Below are 23,528 nucleotides of genomic sequence, written 5' to 3' on the forward strand. Positions count from 1 at the left end.
GGTCATTTAGATTGTTTATTTAGCAGATGTCCATTGATGCTCAGTGTGTGCCAGGTCCTCTTTTAGTCACTGGGGATACAGTGGCCAACCAGCATCTATCCTTTATTTCACAGGACCCACTCTCCTGCCTCCAGGTGTTTGGGAAGGGGCAAAAGCTTTTGCTTACTATTCAGTTCTTTCATAGTTTTGTCCAAATATTCTGTTTTTCTTTCTGGATTTAAAAGTGTGTGTGTGTGTGTGTGTGTGTGTCTGTCTGTCTGTCTCTATGTATGTGTGTCTGTCTGTCTGTCTGTCTGTCTGTCTCTCTGTGTGTGTGTGTGTGTGTGTGTGTGTGTGTGTGTGTAAGCATGTATGGATGCCAGGAAAAGGTATTAGCTCTTATGGCACTTGAGTTACAATGTTGTGAGCCTCACCTCTCACATGGGTGCTGGGAACTGGGCTCTGTTTTTTTTTCTGGAAGTTGAGGAAGCACAATGCATTGAGCGTAAGGTGTGACTTTTGATGTCTTCTGTAGTTAGAGCTTCATCCTGCACATTCCCTTCCACAGCACCTCTCACGTCTGCCAGTTCCTTCTCACCCAGTCTAGTTAAAAGCTTACTATCATGAAAATGCATCACACTAGATTTTTGCAAGCAAGTGTGTTCTAGGTCTTCATTTCTTCCCTTCTCTCTGCCCCCCCCATGCTTCTCTTCTGAAACAGCTTCTGTTTCTAGCATCCTGAAATGACTGGATAACTAACCATCTTATTTCCAAGCTGTCTGTTAGAAAATACATTTCTCCAACAGTCATTTCACTGCACAGAACTAATGCTTATGGAAGAATGGCTGAATCCAGATCTGGGGCAGAAAATAGACACAATGATCCTGGAACATCTGCCACAATAGATAACAAAGACCCTACCCAAGACAAACCGGGCCACAACAATAGGATCTTGATATCTAGTTAAAGGCTCTCATTTTCTCTGGCCAACAGTGAGACCATGTGACCATCAAAGGAGACTCAAATCTGAAATAGACTATGTTTATTAAAACCCGTGAGCTAATAATGATATTAGAAGTATGCCTTACAGTGATGTTTAATGTGAGTATTATAGTTCACTATCCTAAAAATCCTTCAATTGGGGAGAACGTAGCATTTGTTTGGATTTCCCTATACAAGCGGTTCCTACTGGAAAACAGTAGTGATCAGCTGTGTTTGGAAGAACGTCAGCTAATTGGACATGGGGCATCCTTCGTTTGCAGCCCTTAGTGAATATTCAGATATAGGCCATGATCCTGAATGATGCCAAAGCCTGCTGCTTTGATACAGTGGGGAGTGCATGCCACTGCCTGTGAAGTGTCCACAGACTTGAACCGCAATTAAACCATAAACAAGTATTTATAGGAAGAGGAGGAAACTGAGTGCTTTTAGCAATTCCATGGGACTAGAATCAATGAAACACAGGATGTAGGAAATTTTGTTGAGAAACGTTTTTGTATGCTCCTTTTAACTAAAATATATGTATGCATGCATGTGTGTTTGCACTATCTATCTATCTATCTATCTATCTATCTATCTATCTATCTATCTATCTATCTACCGTCTATCTATCTATCATTTATCATGTGTGTGTTGCCTGTTTGTATGTGTGCTATGATGCATGTGGAAGTCTAGTGACAGTTTTGGGGAATCAGTTCTTTCCTTTTACAAGATGGTCCTGGGGAATCAAACTTAGGTTGTCAGATTTGGCAGCCAGTACCTTTAGCCACTGAGCCATCTCACCTGCCCCTTGTAGACTACTCCAACTAGTAACTATCAAGGGGGAAAAATCAGAAAGTGTGGAGTTTCTAGATACTTACAGACATATAAACCAATACAAGAACCAAATCTTGTTTGGAATCCTGATTCAAACAAATGATACAACTACTAGATCATTAATCATTTACTTGACATGAAGGCAATGCCATACATTTAAGGCATATCTTTCAGAAATGAACACTGAAGGATTTGTGGTATCTATATCTATATCTAATCTATATATCCCAAATAATTGAAGATGTTAAAGTAGGATGGATGATGGGATAATGGTTAAAGTTGGATAATGGGTAGAGATCTATTATAAGGTCCTCCTTAGTTCTGTATATGTTTGAATTTTCCTGTAACTAAAAGGAGTGGGTTCATTGGGGCCCAGGCTGTAGCCCAGTGACAGAGCATTTGCCTAGCAGGCAGGAGGCTTTGATTCCTGGCCTCTCCCTCTGAAGACGAATGATTGCATATGCTAGCCACCAGGTGCTGATTCTGCTCCATGCCAAGTCTTCCTCACAGGGTTTTTCACTGATCCTTTCTAAGCATCTTCAGTCTCCTTTTAAGCTTCCTCTATAAACTATGGATTATTTAATAATGCATTTATGGACACACAAAGCGTACACATGTTACGACTGGAGGTCACCTGCTGTCACTTGTTTATTTCCTGTGTTCTATCAAGGAGCCTTGTTCACACTGTGCTAGTTTAACTCTGAACTATTTGGGATTTCTTTTAACATAAAGTGCATGTGGAGATCTAATGACAATGTTTGGGAATCAGTTCTTTTCTTTTACAACACGGTCCTGAGGAATCAAACTTAGGTTGCTTAACGTGAGTTCAAGGTGAATCATTGTAAGAATAATCTTAAACAATTAGTTTAAATCTCATCTGTAAAGGACACATTACACAAAATTATGGGCCTGCAGTCTCATCTATTAGATCAGCATTGCATTGCTGGTTAGTTATAAATGTTAAAAATCCGCTCTGTTGATGACAATTGTTAACATCTCCTGCTGTGAGTACAGATTCTCTGGTTTTCTTTATTACTTCATAGCTTTCTAGTTTGCACACTTTGATCCTTTGTAGCTCCCCCCCCCCTTGGAGCTTGTTCTGACTATCAGTGTTGCTTGTATGCATTCTTGGGCATCATTCTTATTACGCCCCTGGACTCACTCAGAACTTTGGGCAGAGACCATGGCTGTCTTCCTGCTTCAATGTGTGTCAGGCTCTAGAATAGAAGACAGAAAAGGTTGGAGTGACTGGAAGCTGGATTCATCTGAAATCCATGTCTAGGGGTAAGGCTTACACTAGAGGGGCAGGGCTGATACCATGGGTGTGACCTTAGCTGTGACAGTGGGGCTCTTGGGGAAGCATCTCAGAGTATGTGTCTAGAGAGCAAGCATCACTCAGACTGATGAAGACATGCAGGCTTCCTCTGATTTTGCGCTGCTGAAGTTTTATAGCATTGCTTCTGCCACATCTTACATTTTCAACCATGTGAGAGTCAACTCAGATCCCAAGGAAAGGAGATCAGACTTTGTCTCTTTACTGGAAATGGCAGAGTCATATTGCACAAGAGATGTGGGTGAGAGATAGTTTGTGGCCAGACCTGGAAAAGACGGTGCACCTCTGAGCCTATTGTTAGGTGTATATTTGTAGCTTTCATCATTACATACTTACATTTAGATAGTCCTTTCTTATTTTTATGCCATCTTCCTCTTTACATTTTAAAAATGCAATTTCTATTGCTTACTTACATTTTCCATCTTACGGAGCTGGGGATTGAACCCAGGACCTCGGGCATGCTAGTTAAGTGATCAACTACTGAGTCACACCCCCAGTCCCATTTTGTTTGTTTGTTTTGGGGGTAATCTTTACATGATATATGATATGTATTTTTATTTCTTTATTTTCCATTTTTCTTATGGTTTTATTTTAGGTTATCCTTCAAAAAGATTCTCATAACTTTCATGATTAAATTGGAGCATGCATCTTGTTTACATGTATTGTGGTCTTTACCGTTCTAGAATCAATTCTACCATCTTAGTTCACCATCTGCAGAAGATGCTGGATGCAAGCAACTTCAAGGAAAACCAGGTGAATGAATCTGTGGAAGGAAGAATTGGGCTATTCCAGCTACTCCTACTCCTGTTTGCCAGTGCTCGAAAACTGCTTTAAAAGAGAGCCATTCTATTTGCTGTGATGGAAGAAAATGAGACCATGCAAATATCTGTGGATGAAGGTTGGTTATTAATATTTACCCCTCGGCCACGAAACAGGCATGATAGTTAGCAGCATTAGTCATCAAACAGTGGTTGTTGCAGTTGATTGGATATTGTTCTAATGAGGGAATACAGAGACGTACACAAAGAAGGTACTGTCCTGTCCTCATAGAGACTGGGTAAAGGGGAAGACCGTCAGTGACTAAGGCTCATAGTGGGGTCATTGTAGAAGTTAGGTCTGGTTCTCCCTCCCAGTTTAGAGCTCCCAGAAATAAAATTCAGACTCAAAATATATTTACAAAGACCTCGGTCATATAGCTAGGCTCTTCTCTGACAAGATCATAACTTAAAATAACCCACCTATTCTAATCTACATTCTGTCATGAGGCTGGTTATCTGTGCTCAGGGGCCATGTGTCTGTCTTGTCACATCTTCCTGTGCAAATCTCCTGTGCCTCACTTTATCCCAGAATTCTTTCTGTTTCTCAGAGGTCCCGCCTTCTATTCTACCTTTTCTTATAGGCTGTAGGTTTTTTTTAATTGACAGGTGACACATCCATAAAATGAACAAGATATTCTCTCTACAGATCCTTGGGTTCTTTAGAGTCATAATCATCAATGCATAGGAAGGAGAATTGTTACCACTCTCACTCTCCAAAAATATAGTTAAATTTAATAATGGGTTATAAAAGAGAAGACTTCCCTGGTTCACTAGGGAGGGCTACAAATATAATCACATGGTCCTTAAATGCAGAGAATTTTCTCTGGTTGGTGACATAGAGGAGACAAGCATGGGAGACTGGGAGATGTGGCAGAAGTCAGAGAGATACTTGAAACAGGAAGAGTTTGATGTACTGTGGTTGGCTTGGCAGTGCAAAGGACCCCGGACCACTGCAATGGGGGTTTTGATGCTACTACCAATGGGAATTTAATTCTATTTCCTGTGAGACTGGAGGTGGACTCTAGTTCCAGGTGAGAGCCTCAGTTTGTCCATTCACACTTCATCAGCGGGCACAGGTCACACTGTCATGCATGAATTCAAGAGGTCTTGAATTAAAGGGTCACAGCATTAGGAGGGTTGAGAACCACTGGTCTAATTTATGATGGCAGCTGTGAGATTTTATTCTTTGCTTTAAATTAGCCAGATGGTAGTTTCAATTGCTGACCTATATTGTGGCATCCTAATAATAGGTGAAAATAAAGCTTACCAGTTTCACAGTTGAGAGAGCATGGTCCTCATCGCTTGTCTCTAAGAACAGCAAGTTGTCTTGTAGCCACTAGGGAGCAGTAGCGACTCACTAATAGTGTGTGTGCAGCACCTACCTCCGGGGAAAGCCAGCATTAGAGACAGTCTGCTAACCGATGAGGAAACTGAGTCCCACTGGAGGACACATTGTTTTCTGAAGTCCACTCAGGGATGAGTGCTAAGTTTTGGCATTGAGTTCAAGTTTAGGTTTGTGATCACTAATCTAAAACACATTGTAACGCAGAAAACCGATCTATTTAGCTATCTGGACATAAATAGTACGCGTAGGTTTCAAAAAAAAAAAAAGCCCAGGTTATTGATAAAAAAGGGATAAGGTCCAGTGTGTAACTTGTCCTTGTGTGTGCTCAAAGGTATCCCGAACCAGAGTAGCATGAGAAACCTAGGGCATTAGGAGGGGGAGGAAGAATTTGGAGAATTGGCAAGATCAAGTTCAGAGCCAGGCTCCCTGGTATTAAAGATTATTATGAGCCAGGCAGTGGTGGCGCATGCCTTTAATCCCAGCACTTGGGAAATAGAGGCAGGCAAATTTCTGAGTTCAAGGCCAGCCTGGTCTACAGAGTGAGTTCCAGGACAGCCAGGACTACAACAGAGAAACCCTGTCTCAAAAAACAAAACAAACCAACTAACCAACCAACCAAACAAACAAACAAGATTATTATGGTCTAGAGCAGTTAGGAGTAATGACACATACACTACATGCCAGGCAGTCAACACTAGGTACTCAAGCACAGCCTGACCATCAAAGGACTGTGATGAGAATCTGATACTCTTTGGTCTTGCAAGAGATCTGTAACAGTTGTCAACTTGATACTAGGAAGAGGGGAGATCAGTTGAAGAACTGCCTCCAGCAAATGGCCTGTGTGTGTGTCTATGGGGTGTTTTCTCACTTGCTGATTGTGATGTAGGAAGGCCCAGGCTACTGTGGGTAGTACTATCCCTAGGTAGGTGAGTTTGGCTGTATAAGAAGGGCAGCTGCACCTGAACACAGAAGCAAGCCAGAAAGCAGTGTTTCTCCACGGTCTCTGCTTCAGCTCCTGTTTCCAGGTTCCTGCTTTGAGTTCCTGCCTTGGTTTCCCTTGGGAGTGCACTGTAACCCGTCAGCTGAAACAAACCATTTCTTCTCCCATTCATTTTGGTCATGGTATTTATCACAGCACCAAAAAAACTAAGCAGGATTTAAGACAGCACTTCTACACCATGGCCAAGCATTCTCCAAAAAAATGGACATCAGTTACCTGTGAGCATCCTAAACGAGCATCTATCTGTGTCAGTTAGGGCTAATTTTGGCTATTGAGAAAACAGAGATACCCACGCTGGGGCTGTTCAATTGGTAGAGGGCTTGCTTAGCATGCATGGAGTCCTGGGCACAATCCCCAAGTTGCATAACCCAGGTATAGTGGTGCACACCTATAATCTCAGCACTTTGGGTAGAGACAGAAAGATCAGAACTTGAGACCTTCAAGGTCATCCTCAACACTGAAAGTTGGAAGCCAACCTGGACTACGTGAGACCCTGTAAACAAAACAAAATAAACCAAACCAAGACAAAAACGACAGAGAGACCCTACTAAGGACAATACAAATAAAACATAAAACATGTCTCTCGATTGTTCAGAGATGGGTAGTTTAGCCATGGCACACAGTTCTGCTTCACAAAATGCCACGAGACTTGGCACTTCTATTTGTGGTTTTGTACAATGCTTTGGTTCCCACAAGTAGCTCAGGTCCCAAGAAGGCTGCCACAGATGCTAATATTGACTGGCATTCTGGCCACAAAAAATAAGTACAAGATAGTCCTCATGGAAATGCTCATGGAACTTCCGTCAATATCACACTGATTAGGACCTGGCCACACAGAGATGAGTCTTGCAAGGGAGGCTGGGAAATGCTCTTCTAGACTGTGCTTTGCTTCCTTATAATAATCTGAAGGTGGTCCCACTTTTCTTTGCAAAGATATTTCCATCCTCGTGTCCTCCATATTCTCCAACCTCCCATTTTCTTCTTCTTTCTCCTCCTTCCCTTTCTGTCAGGAGAATGGGCTTTGACCAAGAAGTAAAGATATGGTCACTGCCCTCAGTCTGTGGAGGAATTGAAAACAATAGACGTATAATCTCCAAGTGAGCTCTAGGCTGTTCCCAGAAGTAAGGCGTGCAGCACCTAGAGAATGCAGGGCTTGATCTAAGGACTGAATGATGGGACAGATGTGCCGTTGTCCCACATATCCACAGGTTTCACACCCACAGCTTCAACTTATTTCACAATTTGCATTAGGCTTTATAAATAACCTAGATTTGACCTACAGTATATCAAAGAATGCACTTCACTCGGATGTAAATGTGTCATTTCATAAGATTCAGATATTTGCTGGGGAACCTGAAGCCATGGTCTCATTGTTTCCAAGAACAACTAGAATTATGTTGGACACCTAAAATTTATTTCGAGGCATTTAACCTCTAGATGAACATTACACAAATATTACCAGCTTGACATTTCTTTCATATAAATGACTGTGATGTGTTTGAAGAGTATTTGAGAACAATTATTTCAGTGTGACATTTCTAACCCAGATCTTCTCTCCGCAGTGTTAATTGGCCCCACATACATGCCCGCGGTCAGGAAAGCTAGCTGCAGTCTAGCTTTGTCGCACGTTCTCTGGAGAGTCTCCGGAAGGGCTGTGGTACCACGAGAAGTTGAGGAACCTACTGTACACTCTGTCTCTGCTCACCACATGAATAATTTAGAATTTTTAAACATCAACAATATTTGCGATTAGAACACAGTATGCCAAAAGGTCTTGGATTTAATGGTATGTGGTTGTGCTGAGGCCCCACATTGCCAGCATCCTGTCTGTTTCTGAGCGTTTGCATGTGTCCCACCCCTCCAGGATGCAGGAGCTGCATGCTACCTTGACATTCTCCAAAACTGGGCTTGTGGGAATATCACTTCTTGCCGTGCCCCAGCTCTTTAGCTTAATTTCCCCATTTTTTTTTCCTCTAGGGAAACTAAGAATCCCAGCTATAAAGACTTTTAATCTATCCCAAATTTCTTACAAATGTTACAAGCCGGCCACACCCACTTAGAAGAGGCCACTGATGATTAGATTTGTTCCAAAATTTACATCTTCTACTTAACACTCTATGGAAAGAGATCAGATTCATGCTATCTTTTGGAAATAGCACATGGGGTAATGTGGAATAAGTCAGTGTCTCAGAAATCATGGGACACTAAATAATGTATCTTGGTTAGTTCTAGGGCCAATTCTGCTTCTTATTGATGCTGTTCATGAGTGAGAGTCTCCTACCCAGATTCTCTCACTAAGAATTGGATGAAGCTTGGTCAGAAACTTGACAGCTTATTAATCGGCCAGGATGACACTATGAAAAGCCCCTCTTAGTCAGCTAAGGTGCATTTCACTGTAAGGCCACCAAGCTACAGTCTTGCCTGCTTTACACATACACTGAAGTTAAAACAATACCCTGGACTGTTGGTTCAGATTACTTTAAGGGCCGTTCAATTGCCATCTACATAGTCAGAGCAAGCATGAAGGATGGTGAGGAGTCCTTCAAAACAGCACAAGCCCTGTGGCCTCTAGTAATATGAAGTGCCTCCAACGAGTGGTCCCCCCAGGTGGCTCCGTGAAGTCTTCCTCTTTTTCAAAAACACCTCAGACCCTGTCAATGAACCTTGAGGTAAACACCCCTACTCCCGGTTTTACCTTATCACAAACATATATCCAAATCTTTGAGAGATGCTGCTGCCTGTCCACAAAGTCCAAACCAATCAAATGCTCATCACATCCTCTCCTAATGCATTTGACGTAAATGGCTTTTCAGTGGAACTGGGGTGTGATCGAAGAGCTGTTTGATAGCAGCCGCTTGTGCATACCGCACACTTATGCTCCGTGTTTATTACCGATAGTATTCTGTTCAGAAAAATGAGTCTTCTCATGTTGAAAATTAACCTGGTCTTAATGGAGAAAGTCTAGAGGTCACAAAAATGCTACAATTAATTCCGCACTTCTGTCTCCAAGTGTCTACAGAGCAGCAAATTATGAAACATAATTATGGCTATGGAGCATCAGAGCACTTGGCAAATTCAGGTAATTCTGTTGAGACAAATAATTTGGAATTGGCTTTGGCCTTAGGTTGAATTACTTGTGGTTTCAACTGGTACGTTGCCATGTTGTATACACATGAGAGGGACCCTAGGGGCAGGATGGGTGGGGATGCCAAATCTAATAAGGGAAAGAAAATGGTTATAAATACAGGGTGAGTTCCTCTAAAAATAATTGCCTTGAAAAGAACTCTGCTGAAATCCAACACATTGCATTTCTGTTTCACTTTATAGCACTCATTAATAGACAGCTTAAAAACATGTAGCAATTTGCACTTGTAGTTCCAGCCCTTGAGGGCAGAGGTTGGAGGATCATAAGTTCAAAGCCAGTTTGGGATGCATGATGATAAAGAAATAGATGAACTGGCTTCTATCACACTAATATCATGCTCTCCTCTTCCCCCGCGCATGCGTGCGCATACACACACACACACACACACACACACACACACACCTCTGTATCTCTGTTTAACTCTTGTTTCTGTCTCTCTGTATATAAATTACATCATCACAAGGACTAAGGATGAGTATGAAATGTAGATGCACAATAGATGCTGTGGATGGGCAGGACTTCACAAGAGGATCTACTGGACCTGTAGAGTCTGTGACTGCAAATGGCTCTGTCTTTGCTCAATACCATTTTCAGCAGGGAACAGCCGACTTTAGAAATTCCAAAGCAGAACTTACCAGGTCACAATGCATGCTGGGAAGTCAGGTGACTAGGTGGTTTGGTGCAAACATTCCATTCTTTCTCTTTCTCCCACATTTCTATTTCTTCCCCCCCTACAGCCCTATCTTTTTCTCCATCCCCCTTTCCTCTCATTTCTTACCTTTCCTACTATTTCCTCACTTTCCAGCAAAAACTTTGGGCTCAATCCAAGCAAAAGAACTAAACAGACTGGGATGAGAAGTTGGTCAGGTAACAGGTTTGACTGACTCAGAAGGATGAAGTCAGGAATCAGTTTGACAATGGCGCACAGAGATGGCTTTCTGCCATCAAAGACCAGGACAACATCTGGTCTAGCAGGAGGCAGAATGAAGGGAGAATGAGATAGTTTGTCCCCAAAGACAGCAAACAGCCTGACAAATTCTTATTTAGGAAATTGATGTGATAAGAATAGTACTTATGAGGGCACTGCTGGCCTGGAGATATGGCCCTGAATGTGCAAGACCCTGGACTTCATCCTCAGCAACACACACACACACACACACACACACACACACACACACACACACACACCACACAACCACCACCATCAATACCAACACCTCCGACAACAGCATTCCAATACTGAGTGGCATAAGCCAGTTTTTCATCTTCAAGATGCAGAGCCACCCTTCTATCCCTGTGATAGGTCACAGAATTAGCATGAATTCCAATGAACCAAACGGCATCTTGTTGGCAGCTCCTAATGCCACCAAGAAAGGTTCCAATACCGTCTGATGATGTCTGCAGTAAGAGCAAGGCAGATGCCTGTAGGGAAGGGGTTTCCTCACTCATCCACTGCTGGAGTTTGAAGGAAGGGTGTGTATTAAAGATCAGTTGTGAAATAGTTGTGAACTGGATAGACAATGAGAAGAAGGTGGCAAGGGTATGCAAGCAGGGATTGTTCCTAGGTAGAAGGACTGCAAGAGGAAAGCGGTAGACATACATTTTGGTCTAAGAATGGGTGACGTGTGATGCTTAGCACTGGAAGGCTTTAAGAAAATGCTGCATCTTTTCTACCTGGGTCCTGCAGGCAGAGAATGTGATGCTAAAACCTGGAGTGAGCCTCTAATGATTTCTCAGAGTCATCTTGGACTTGAGGAACGTGCTGATTATTTCCTGCACCTCGTCCCCACCCCCTATGTTTTCAAAATACCTTGAGCTTCTTAGAGAGTTAAATGACAAACCCAGTATAGCTACCACTTTGCCAGGGTGGTGTCCTGGGTGTTTGTGGAGAGCACAGAGTCTCCCTTACTTGGAGGGAAATATGACCTGCTTTTGGTTGCGTTTGTTTTAGAGGTGTGAGAAGCTGTTTTAAGAAAGTGTGCTTGCACCCTTCATTAGTGCAGAGATTATATTCTCCGCCTGCCATGTGTCTTAGTTAAAGTGTACCCTTTCCGCCTGTGTTAGAGCCCATTAATTGGAATGAGCCTTGTTCAGCAAGCTCGGGCTTCCTTCTTGTCTGGCCCTCTTCTCCAACTACACCTCTCTGCGTCTGAAAGCAAGGACAGGTCACTCTCTCTTGTCCTGAGCATTTTGATGAAATGTTCTCATGAATGCACCTGTGTGTGTGTGTGTGTGTGTGTGTGTGTGTGTGTGTGTGTGCCCGCTCAAAGGCATGGAAGCTTGTTTTTTAATCGGAAGTGTTTTGTTTTCCTTGATTTTTAAACTTTAAATGGAGCTCCCTTGGAGGCTGGTGTTCCAGGCCCCTTTATGTCTGCATGTCCACGTTTTTTTTTTTCATGGTGCAGTATAATAGCTTTTGTTTCAGAAGTACAGGGCAAGAGGACCTCAAATGACAGAGGTCTGGATTATATCCATAACGTGAGATTTGGATGGCAAAGCGGAGGTTAGGGGACAGTGACAGTGAGTGTTTTCCATCGGTGAGCCCAAGTCCTTCTTGCAAGATGGGCACAATGGGCGCTGTTCTGAGCACACAACAGTCTCTGGCGGCAGAAGCATAGACACACTCACTCACATCTTACACAATGGGGCTGGTGCGGCAACCTTGCCCAGCAGGACGGCACCAGCTCCCTGGGGGCTATTGTTGCACAGACAAAAGAACTTTGTCTGCTGAGCCTTGTGTGTAAACATTGCTGGTTCAGAAAAATAGAATTTTGTTTTCCTCATTCTCATCTCTATTCCTCTCTCTGTGTGTGTCTGAAGTGAAAGGAAATTTCAGCCTTGGATCCAGATTCAGGAAACCCCATAGAGAACTTACAATTTTTCAAATGAAAAAGAAGAGCGAGATAGAGGGGATAAATGAAAGACCCCCTGGATCCCTTAATCACACTGCTAGTGACCTGGGGAATGTGGGTGAGCTTTTCAGTGACTGACTTGGTTAAATTCTTTTCAAGGTGTCTGGTCACTGTGGGCACAGTTCTCGTTTAAGACAACATGCTAACACTCAAGAGCCTCTTATTTTCTGTGAAGCAGAGAAGTTGGATGATAGGCCCTTTATTCTAACTCCAAGTTTAGAAAGAATGGCTCTTTCCGTGGTCATGATCACTTGGGAGATTATAATGATTTTCTTTTCAATTACTGCCCACTCCATGGTAAAGAGAGGACCATTTATTGAAGCAGGTGACCACAGTTACTGTGTAGGGTGGGCTGAAGCAGGCTTTCTTCTTGAGTTTACATGCGGCTACTAAAGAAGCCAGACAGCATTGGTCTGGAGCAGAGAATTCTGGGTCTGAATTTCAGCTTTATCTCTTAGTACCTTTGTATCTCTATGCAATTTATATGTTCTTCCAAGGTCTTGCTTTTCCCGAGTTTAAAACGGGGCTAATAGTAGTGTTTAGGTAAGGACAATTGTATAATTAAATGGGAAACATCAAAAGTCCATGAAAGAAGGGCTGGAGAGATGGATCAACACATGGTCAGGAGCACTTCTCTTGCAGAGAGGACCCATGTTTGGTTTCTAGCACACATGTAGCAGCTCCCAACATCTGTAACTCTAGTTCTAGGGCATTCAACTCCCTCTTTTACCTCCATGTGCACCATGCACAGGGTGCACATTCTTATCTGCAGACAAAACATCCAGACACGTGAATAAGAACAATAAAAACTGGCCAACAGAGAAACCCACGAAGGGCTGTTCTGTTCTAGAGTGGTTGCTGATTTTCCTCCACCCAGTCTGCTAGTTTACTTAAGGATGACTAGCCTCTGTCTGCAGCCTGCCCTGTGGTCAGGAAGTTGATCTCTACCCTTGCATGTATGCTCTGTATCCCTTTGGTAATGCAAGCGGAACAGGCTCAATACCTGAGCCATTTATGCTCTTGACCAAATGGAGGGCCTCTCCGATATTTTCTACCAAGCTGTCTTTCTCATTTCTTGCCAGTTAAATATTCTTAATTTTGTTTTCATTTAAAACATTCACTTCAGTATTTAATCACGACTCTGTCTCAGAAGTAAAATAAAAATAAGCCAAACAGTCATTTGACATTTTAACAATTTATGTTTTTCTTGTAATGCATCATTTTACTTCGTGCTAATAGTATTTTTCATAGAATCAATTTGAATATGGAACTCCGGTAGGAGAGACTTTCTGATCATCCTCTAAAAGGAGTGTAATCTAAAAAGATAGATATGGATGTATATTTATAAGCGTATAAAGAAGCTACACATTAATTTTAATGACACATGAACATAAAACATGAATTGTGGCTAAAGTGTTGTATTTGGGTAAGCAAAATGAAGTCCATTTAGCTGGTGGAACGGAGACAGAACAATAGGTATGGTCTCAGAGAGTTGTGTGCACATCTGTGAAAGAGACTAGATTGATGGACCTGTCAGTAACAGAAGAGAGAGTCCTTGAAGGATGAGAGAAGGCAAAGAACGTGTTACTAGAGTGTTCTAGATTAAAAATGAAGAGACATTCTCATTGTATGTACCTGACTCAGGGTGACTTGAAGTGACTGTCATCAAAGTTGATCACATGGAAACTCCTGGCTTGGGTCCCTTCCTTCCTTTTACTCTGGAAATGGAATTTAGATTTGGAGTTCAAGGCATCTCTAGGAGTTCCTGGGGGCTGTACATGCAATAGCTCAGTGTAAAGAGGCAACTGCACCTCCCATGCTCTCCATCAGTTGCTTAGTTGGCAAATGACATGCTTTTGAGTTTCAGTTCCATTATCTGTAATCTGAGACAGTAGCAACTGTCTCCAGGATTGTTGGAAGGATGGCTACAGAGTCCAGGGTCAGTGATGCACATGTAGAAAGGTTGAAGCAACACTCATGAATCACCACCATCATTGTCATTGGCACCACCGTCAAACAGTAGCATTAGCAGTAGCACCAGGGACCGTCTGCGTGGTATACGCTTGTGGACTAATGAACGGTGATCCATTCCATCTAGAGCCTGTGGACCTCCTGCTTGGTAGTTTGCCATTTCTAATATCCTACCAAATGACCCAGCGACAATACCTCACTGGTGCTAAATACTTCTACCTCAAAGATTTCCTCTTTAGAGTCAATGGATTAGGCTCATGTTTGAAATTAAAACATTATCAGATAAATATAGGCACTGAGTGCTGGTCAGGAATGTGCTTGACTGTCAGCTCCAGCCACACGAACCATCTTTTACTCAAGAGAGGCTGATTATACATCACGTTGATTTCAAGCCCAGAGGCCATCAAGGGTATCCTGATGCTAAAGACATCACTATTTTAATGATCTCAGTTGAAGAGTATTTAAAAAAAAAAGAGTGCTGTGCTTTCAGACCTCAAGACTTATTGCTTGTATTTTCACAGCTTTCTTAAAGTAAAAAGGGGTGTTGTGGAAAATGATAAAATTTATCATTTATAGCGAAATATTAATGTAGCAGCAGGAGATTCGATGAGGCCATCTATCTATGAGCATTCAGACTTCAAAGGAAGCATAAACATGAAATTAATGGTTTGTCTAGTGTAAGAGACAAATAAATGCAAATGTGGGCTCATTAATATCAAGTGGATGACTTCTTGGTTTATGGGGTTTGGATTGATTTTGTCAAAGGCCAATAGATTTATTTTAAAAAGTCTTTGGAATTTAGCATCCATACACCCATTATTGAGAGAAATAAAACTCACAGCACTCCTGCACGGCCTCTCTTCCTCCTCCTCCTTCCCCCAGCTTAGATGTTGCTTTACTGAGATAAAGTTCTCACATTAGGACTTACTTTCACACTGAAATATGTCCCTTGTAGGAAGCGCTATAAACGTCAGCATTTTCCGCAGCATTAGTTTATGGGCAGAGTGAATTTTAATGGCATCATAATCTCATGGCAATCAATTGCAGTGCTTGGGGGGGGGGAAGCTCTGGTGGTGTCCATTAAATGGGCTTTGCATCACGTTTAATGCTCTGAAATCTTGAAGTCTCTCTCTGTCTTGCCTATTTGTATATAGACAAAGTAGTTTTTCTTTTCCTCCCCATTTTAGGCTGGGACAGCATTAAATACTTTTAGCTACAATTTAATTCTCTTGTCAAGGAGGTAAAAACACCTTCCTTCTTCCACTTGAACAAAAAGGTGCATGGGTGTTGGTCCTGATACAATGTGGGAAACCAAGGCAGAGTCTCTGTGGTGGCTTTTTAACTTAGTTCTAGATTGGCGAGTCCCTCCGTTATGGAGTCTAGCTGCTGTGGGCCAGGTATCATGAAGAAACGGAGTACAGCAAGCAGAGCAATGCCTACTCTCTCTGATCTCTACTTCATGAAGGCCATCCTCATCGCTCCCTCTGATTTGAGCATGGACCCCTTTCTTATAGATCACACACGCAAATGTGGATCCTGGCAACCATAGGGGTTATCATAGTTATGCGGTGAGTCGCCTGTTTTTCTGGCTTCTCCGTTTGTTTATCTGTTTTGTCTTCAGGAGGCAACATGAATCACACATCTACTGCTTTTTTTCTGAGAAAAATTTTCAGGTTACTCATGCTTTGGTGACACTTTGTTGTTAAAAATATCTGATCCTCTTTAAGCATTTCTGTACTCAACAAATGAATGTGGGCGTGGGTTTGAGGTTGGTTCCTTCCTCAAAAACAAAAGGGCATAAACAACAGATAGATAGATATGAAGATAGATAGATAGATAGATAGATAGATAGATAGATAGATAGAAGCCCAAGAAAGGACATACATGTGAAATTCCATAGTAAAATCCATTTCTTTTTAATCTCACCTTTGAAAAATTAATAATAATTAGCATCTACAAAATGGTTCTTCTGAGAGGAAAATCAACTATGGCTTTCAGGTGTCAAGTCCCACAGCATCGTGCATTTGAGGCCCACTCTGGTCTAAGTTACCTCAGTCAATCCCGGGCTGTGGATAAGTGAGCTAGACTGTCAGAGGGGAGAATTAAAGTATGGAAGAGACATTCGAAGCCATGGTTTTTGTGAATTGCTTTTTGGTCAGTTTTCTTGGAAACCTTTTTTCCAGCCCTTTCCTCTTAGGTAATGTGTATCTTTATGCTGTGATGGATTTTACCCCCTTAAAAGACGAGTCACATCTAGGGTGCGTCTTCCTATCTTGATTAACCTGATTAAGAAGCTCCGTCTCAGGCATGCCTAGAGTACTTTACTGGGTGATTATAGGTATTGTCAAGCTGTCAGCAGATACAAAGTATCATGACATCCCTGTCTGCTCATGGAATCACTGTCTAACCGAAACCTACAACTGGATTTGAAGCTTGGGACAGTTGTGGGCTTGTCCTGGTAGGACTGCCAGTGTCCACTTGGCTTACTTTTGGATAGTAGCTTCTGCTCTCCCTCTCTGCATCAGAGAGACACAGCTGAAGCTGTGCTCAGCCTGGGTTTTTGTTTCGTTTTGTTTCTGCTGTCCCACTTGACTTCTTCTCCACATTTCCAGGTGCAGTTTTACTTCTTTTTTGAAATCCTTAAAGCTCCTCCTTTCTCTCTTGGAAGCAAAGCCAGGTTTTTTTTTTTTTTCCTTCTTTCTTCTTTTGTCACCTCCAGGTCAGAAAGAGGCAGCTTTTAGCCCATCAACTTTGAAAGAATGTCGTGGCTTTAAATATCTTACAATTAAGCCTCGTCGGTGTTTTGACCTTGATTTGTTGCTCTTTCAAGGATTCCCACACTTCTCATAAAAGAAGGTTTTAGAACTGGCAAGATGGCTCAGCAGGTAATGGTTCCTGCTGCCAACCTGGGGACCTGAGTTCACTTATGACTCAGATGGAAGAGAACTGACTCCTACCAGTTGTTCTCTGATCTTTGTAGGTACACTGTGGCTTGTGTGTACACACACACACACACACACACACACACCCTACACACTAAATTTAATCAAAATAGTAAAGTAGCTGTTTATTATACGTTGTACACAGCATAAGTAAGACTTACCTTTGAAAAAGCACACACTTCAATGGCATTAAGTACATTCACACTTTTGTGTAATCATAACTGTCCATCCTCAGAAGGTTTACAATTTCTCTAAGTGAAACCCATACCCTCTTCATCATTGTACTTTCTGTTTTTGTTTCACTGTGGACTGCGGTAGGTGCCTTGTATAAATAGAACTGTATGCTATTTGTCTTTTTGTGACTTATCACAATGTCTTAACGTTTCACTCACATGGTAGCATGTATTCCATTTCCTTTTAAGATTAAATAATTCTCCAACCTCCCTCTATACACACATAAAATTGTAATATACATATATATATATACATACATACATACATATATACATGCATATTTCCATTATGCATTAATGGACACTTGACTTTTTTTTTATTTTGCAGCTATTGTGAACAATGTTGTTGGGATCTCAAGTGCAAATACCTGCTCAGGTTTCTCCTTTCAATTGTATATAGTCTTTCTATCCAGTCTTTTTGGTGTGTCCTAAACTCTAGAATCCTTCTCTATGGTATTTATCTTAGTTCTATTCCTGTTGCTATGGTAAAATACCCCAGCAAAATAACTTAAGAGAGAAAGTGTTCATTTGGTTCATCCTTCTAGGTTAAGTTCATTTAGGCAGGAACTTGAAGGACTTGGTCCTCAGTTAGAAAAAAGGGGCCAATAACAATGTATGCCAGTTCTCAGTTCACCCTATCTACTCTGACACAGCTTAGAGCCCTTTTCCTAGGGCTGGATGCCATAAACACAGGTCTTTCTATGTCAACCAAAGTAATCAAGATAATGCCCTATAAACGTGCCCTCAGGCCAATCTAGACAGTTCCTCTGGGAGACTCCCTTCCTAGGTGAGTCCATGTTAAGTGGACAATTAGAGATAACCATCACAGAATCACTAATAGTCTCGGGTTATTACTGTCTCGTGTTTTGTGGTTTTGCTTGTCTGTTTATCTGATTGCTGTTGTGTTGGGGATCAGACTGTTAGGATGCTAGGCAAGTGCTATATTTCTCCTCTACAGCCACAGATCAGTGTCTTTTGTAGGGTCAGGCCAGCTCTTCCTACCTTTGAGCTCCATCTTCTTCCCTAAATGGGTACCTTTGATGGATCTATCTTCTGCCGTGTGTCATTTGCAAGCTGACCCGAAGGAAGCAAGTGAGAAGCCAGCTTGTCACTCATTACAGAGCACTGCACTGTATGAGTACCCAGCTAAGTAAATGTAAATGTAATGTTATGTGACTTTAATTAAGTGGGAAATGATGGTTGAAGATGCAGCTAACAATAGCAGCGCAAGTGAACATGGCGATCACTAAGCTCACCCTTCTCCGTCTCTCTTGGATGAGTGCTTCACTAGTCATCACACGAGGCAAAAAGAATGAAGATCTAATCGAGTATGAAGGGAAGAGAAGCAAACACAAGATCCAAATTATAGACTATTAGAGATATGAATCATACCCACTGCCCTTAAAGAAAAACCCTTTACCCGTGTTGTACATTGACCTTGAGATGATAGCCAGAATTAAAAACTAGCGACTCATAAAATGCAGACAATTGACGAGTGTGAGATAACATCTTTATGACTTTTTCCAAAAATGTTCAAAGTGATTTTTTTCAGAAGCACTCGGAGTTTGTGATATTTGGTATACTGCCTAAGAATTTCACATTAAACTTAGAAATAACTGAGAAATCCCTGCAAACTCCTTACTTGGGAGTGGTACAGAAAGAACAGGATTGGGAAGGCAGGTTCCTTGTTGCGGTGAACCCAAACTCTAGAGTAGCAATATTGTGCAGTGACAGATGGGTGCTTTGCCCTTCCCCTGCACACACAGAAACATGGCTGAAGATTTGACTAAGTATGGGGGGGAGGAGGGAATCATGCAGTGTGAGGAGGTTTTCTGGACAGTTCAACGAAAGCACAGACATTTCATGGGCAGTTCACTTGATGGCATTTGTAGCTGGAGGCAGGGTCAGGAGGTCAGTGTCCTGTGCTGGAGGAGGTAAAATCCCTGGATCCCTACACTGGCAGTAGTAATAGTCTCACGTAGTCCTTTCTTTTGTCTTTTGTTTTTATTTTTAATTTTGTGCATGAGTGTGTGTGTGTGTGTGTGTGTACACAGGTGCACAAATGTGCAGGTATCCATGGAAGATGGAGGACCTGGAGCTCCTAAAGTGTGAGTTGTGAACTGCTGGCTGTTAGTGTGGGAAACTGAACTTGACTCCTCTGCCAGTTCTCTTACGTGCTCTTAGCCACTGAGCCATCTCTCCGACCGATATAACTTTCTTACATGTGTGTTTATTTGTAAATAGCCCCCAATGAACTGCATTTTATAGAATACCATTTAGCAATAAAAATTAACTGGAACAACTTATTAATACATATTGACAATTGAGTTTTTAAAATTTCTTTAATTTAAGCTATTAGTTCAAATAGACTCATTAGTAATACAGTGGAAGAGAGGCAAAGAGGTGAGGGGAGAGGAAGAAGGAGGAATATTTGGGAATGAAGAGGTTAGAGTGGACATAGGGTGAGGAGTAGGGAGGAAGAGGAAGTAGAGGGAGGACTATCCAGTACTAAGGATGTAAGGAGGCCCAGTGCTTTGCGAGTTAATTAAAACATGTAAGTTTTTAACTTTAACTTTAAAGTATGTAAGAGCCAGAAGAATAGACTGTCTGCTTGGTAGTGTCTTTTTTCTGGGTCTGACGGGGGAAGTTATATCCATGAAATCTCAACAGTAAGGCTACCAATGCAGAGCTGCATGGTGGCATCCCTGGCTGCCATGCCAATGCGGATGGGGGAATCTCACAAGGATCTTCTTTCTCCTAGATGAAGAGCTAGCGCTAATGAATGGCTGCTGAGAGAAGGGGAATCAGCTTTCTCCACAGAGAGTTCCATGATAGGTTATCCAATCCCAAGTGGTCAGCCCTAAATACAGGTATATAAAAGCTACAGTAAATGGGGTCTGTATAAGGTATGTGTGTATATGTGTGTGTGGTGTGTATATGTGTGTGTATATGGTGTGTATGTGTGTGTGTGTGTGTTTATAGTCTTTCTAATGGTCAGTCTTCATCCATCTTCAGCAGTGTATAATGGGTATTAATATGAACCTGTCCTAAACACTGGTATCCACCCTACCACATTGTCTCTAATGGTTATATAAATGGCAGGAAACATCTGAACAAGAAGGGAAATGACATCAGAACATAGGACATAGCACCAATAATGAAAACAGTCAGACAAATGACACCTAACAGGAAATACAGAAGTTGATCTTAACTGCACAGAATTTGATATAAAAAGCAACTTCTCAAATTGAGTGGCCAGTTTCCATTATACTTTTTGGAAAGCTCAACCTAGGATGCCCTTACCCCCACTAAACCCCCCTACCCACCCCAAAAGTTTCATTAGATGGGACTCTGCCTCAAGCAAAGAGGCTTGGTGTTGTGACAAGTACATGACAATTTGGTTTAAAAAATCTGTACCTCACAATGTACACCGTTACACCATGTAGAAGCTCATGGTGTGGACAGCAGACAGCCCATCATTGCATTGGTAGAGATAAAGTGTAGTTACAGTTGTTCACAAATGACTTAGTAACCAGGTCTGGTCTTGGACACAGCCCAGGTGGAGAATGCTATTGTCCAAAATAGGAAGCTTACTGGAGTCTCCTCCAAGTCTGAGATGCTACGACTGATCTTCTCTGAACCGCAGATGCATGAAGCAGCAAGGATGGAGAAACTCCAGTTGTTTTCATGTGAAATAAAAGTCCAATAGGAGGCCAACAAGATCCCAGCAAAATTTATCTGTAAACTACTGTATGTAGGTGGCTAGAATGTTCTCTAAAAAGAAAGAAAGGCAATTGCTTAGGTAGCCATTACAACAACCACTTCCATAAGAATAGATAAAGAAAGAGTCAGAAATGGAGAGGGTATATCCCTCAAAGTCATGAAGAACAGTGTGTGTGTGTGTGTGTGTGTGTGTGTGTGTGTGTATCCGAAATTGTGGAGCTCTCTCCGATGGCACAGACACAGATGTGAGAATTTCACCAAAGTGAGCCAACTAACGCTGTATTCCTCCCGTGAGTAAGTTTACGAGTAGAGAGTGGCTCTAGCGAAACACCTCTGTGTACCTACCGGGCGGGCTCTTGTCACATGGTACTTTAACTGTGAGCTGGCACCTAACATGAAATGAGTCACTGGACGAGCTCTAAAAGGAAGCTAATGTTATTTGGTTGTACTTTCAGTCTTCAACAAAGTTGCCTCCCCTCAACCCCCAGTAGTCTTGGTGACTATCAGTTATTAGCACACAAATGGTTTTGTGGCACTGACTTGGATGTATTGTGCAGTGCCCTCCATTTCAGATTGAGATGGCAACTTTAATGGCAGCAGTGGAGGATGAATTGTGTGTGTGTGTGTGTGTGTGAGGGACAGACTCATGACAGAGCCAGTCTGCTCTCCTGGTAGTGTCCGTGGGAAGAGAGAAAGAGAGCAAGAAGTGGAAGGTGTTATTAAGGGTTTGAGGATGTGTACCGGTGAAGACAAAACTAAATCTTTAGGGCGGGGTCTTGTTTGGGGAGGTATGGCCAGTTTCCATCACACTTTTTGGAAAGCTCAACCCAGTATGTCCCTAACTCCGCTGAACCCCCCTACTCACCCCAAAAGTTTCATAAGATGGGACTCTGCCTCAAGCAATGTGGTAGCCAGGGGTTTCAGACAAAACACGCCTCCCAAGTACTGGAAATAACTGAAGCACACAGAAGAGCAGTCTCATTAGGCCTATCCGTGGGACGCTGGTCTTTTTGATCTCTGCCTGCGTGCTAAGGGAAGGCTAAGTGAGGCTCCTTTTCATCTTTTCCACCACACTTTAAAGGGCTGCCGTAATGTTCCCACCAACTAAATCATTTTCATTTCCAACTCTAATCAATTTGTGAATAAATATCCTTTGGAGATGTGAGCTGCTTTAAATGATGGCTGCTTTTCCACCTTTAATCTACAACACTGCATTTCTCTTGAGGGAAAATAGCCCCTTGTGTCTTTATCCTGTAGGCAGCACACCTCCGTTTCTATTATTACATAATAATGGCCTTGGTAGGTGCATAAAAGGTTGTATAGGTTTTACAAAAAATGAGGGGCTATTCACCCTCGCTCCCTTTAATCTCCTGCATTCTCCTGTTAATGAGTGTAAATTAGTAAAGCCATTTCCCAGGCTTTATCTGACACAATGCCAGTGGCAGGTCATTCTCAGGGAGGGCTTTTTGTAAATATTATAATTGGTGGTATTATTTTTAATCTTTTGTGGTGTGAAAATCAAGGACAACATGAACCTTGATACAAAGTAGAAATTTGGTATAAGTTTTAGGTGATGAAAATGAATGCCCCAATCAGGTCTACTTCCTCTAGAATGTTCTCAAAGGCTTCAGAAGTAAGATAAATATAAACTTATTTGGTAATACTTTTCTTTTTCTTCATACAAATTGTCTAACTGCTTTGATCAGATGAGAGCCAATTAGATTCTCTGTCCTAAATTCAAATGGACCAGGAGCTAAGCATTTTCTGAAAAGGGTTGAATACATCAGACTAATTGCTCCTAATGAGGTGTTTTCTTCTGGGAGCCTTGTAGTTGCTTCAAACGTATTCATGTCAAATCTCCAGCTGGAGTTGGTAAACTAAATCAACAGAGTTACCTCCCTTCTCCATCACAGTTCTAAAGATGTATAGAAATTCTAAATCCAATGTAGACAATAGGGCCCAGGGCAGATTTAGGAACCATTGTGGAGCATGAAGAAGAGACTTCAAACTCCGAAGAACTTGTGAGACATTGAAGGAATCCGGACAGACACTGATAGAAAAGTCAGTTGTGTGCTTTAGAAGTCCGTGAGTTATCACCAGCCGAGGAGGACTCAGCCAATGGATTTTCCCAGTGGAATACAAGGAAAAAGAAATTGGCTTAAGATAGATTAGGACAGTTTGGAGGAAGTTGCTAAGAAAACTCATTGTTCTTCAAGATGAAATCATAAATTCATACATGTAGACAAACAGATAGGCTGGCTGGCTGGCCTTTTAAAACCCAGGTGTCAGTTGGTAGGAGCCTGGCTAATTAG

The 23,528-nt window shown here is 42.0% G+C and overlaps 1 long non-coding RNA gene across 1 annotated transcript in view; it reads left to right on the top strand.

Annotated features, from left to right (window-relative positions):
• The first annotated feature begins 10,159 nt into the window (after positions 1–10,159).
• LOC110302561 (uncharacterized) overlaps positions 10,160–23,528 on the top strand; it is a 31,609-nt gene continuing 18,240 nt past the window's right edge. The window contains exons 1-2 of the long non-coding RNA XR_015044558.1: positions 10,160–10,302; positions 20,255–20,363. This is a non-coding gene — a long non-coding RNA (uncharacterized LOC110302561). The remainder of the gene's footprint in view (positions 10,303–20,254; positions 20,364–23,528) is intronic.

This window comes from Mus caroli, unplaced genomic scaffold (genome assembly GCF_978045245.1).
Source record: "Mus caroli unplaced genomic scaffold, Mus_caroli_1 scaffold_11, whole genome shotgun sequence".
In the NCBI taxonomy this organism is placed as follows: Eukaryota; Metazoa; Chordata; class Mammalia; order Rodentia; family Muridae; genus Mus; species Mus caroli.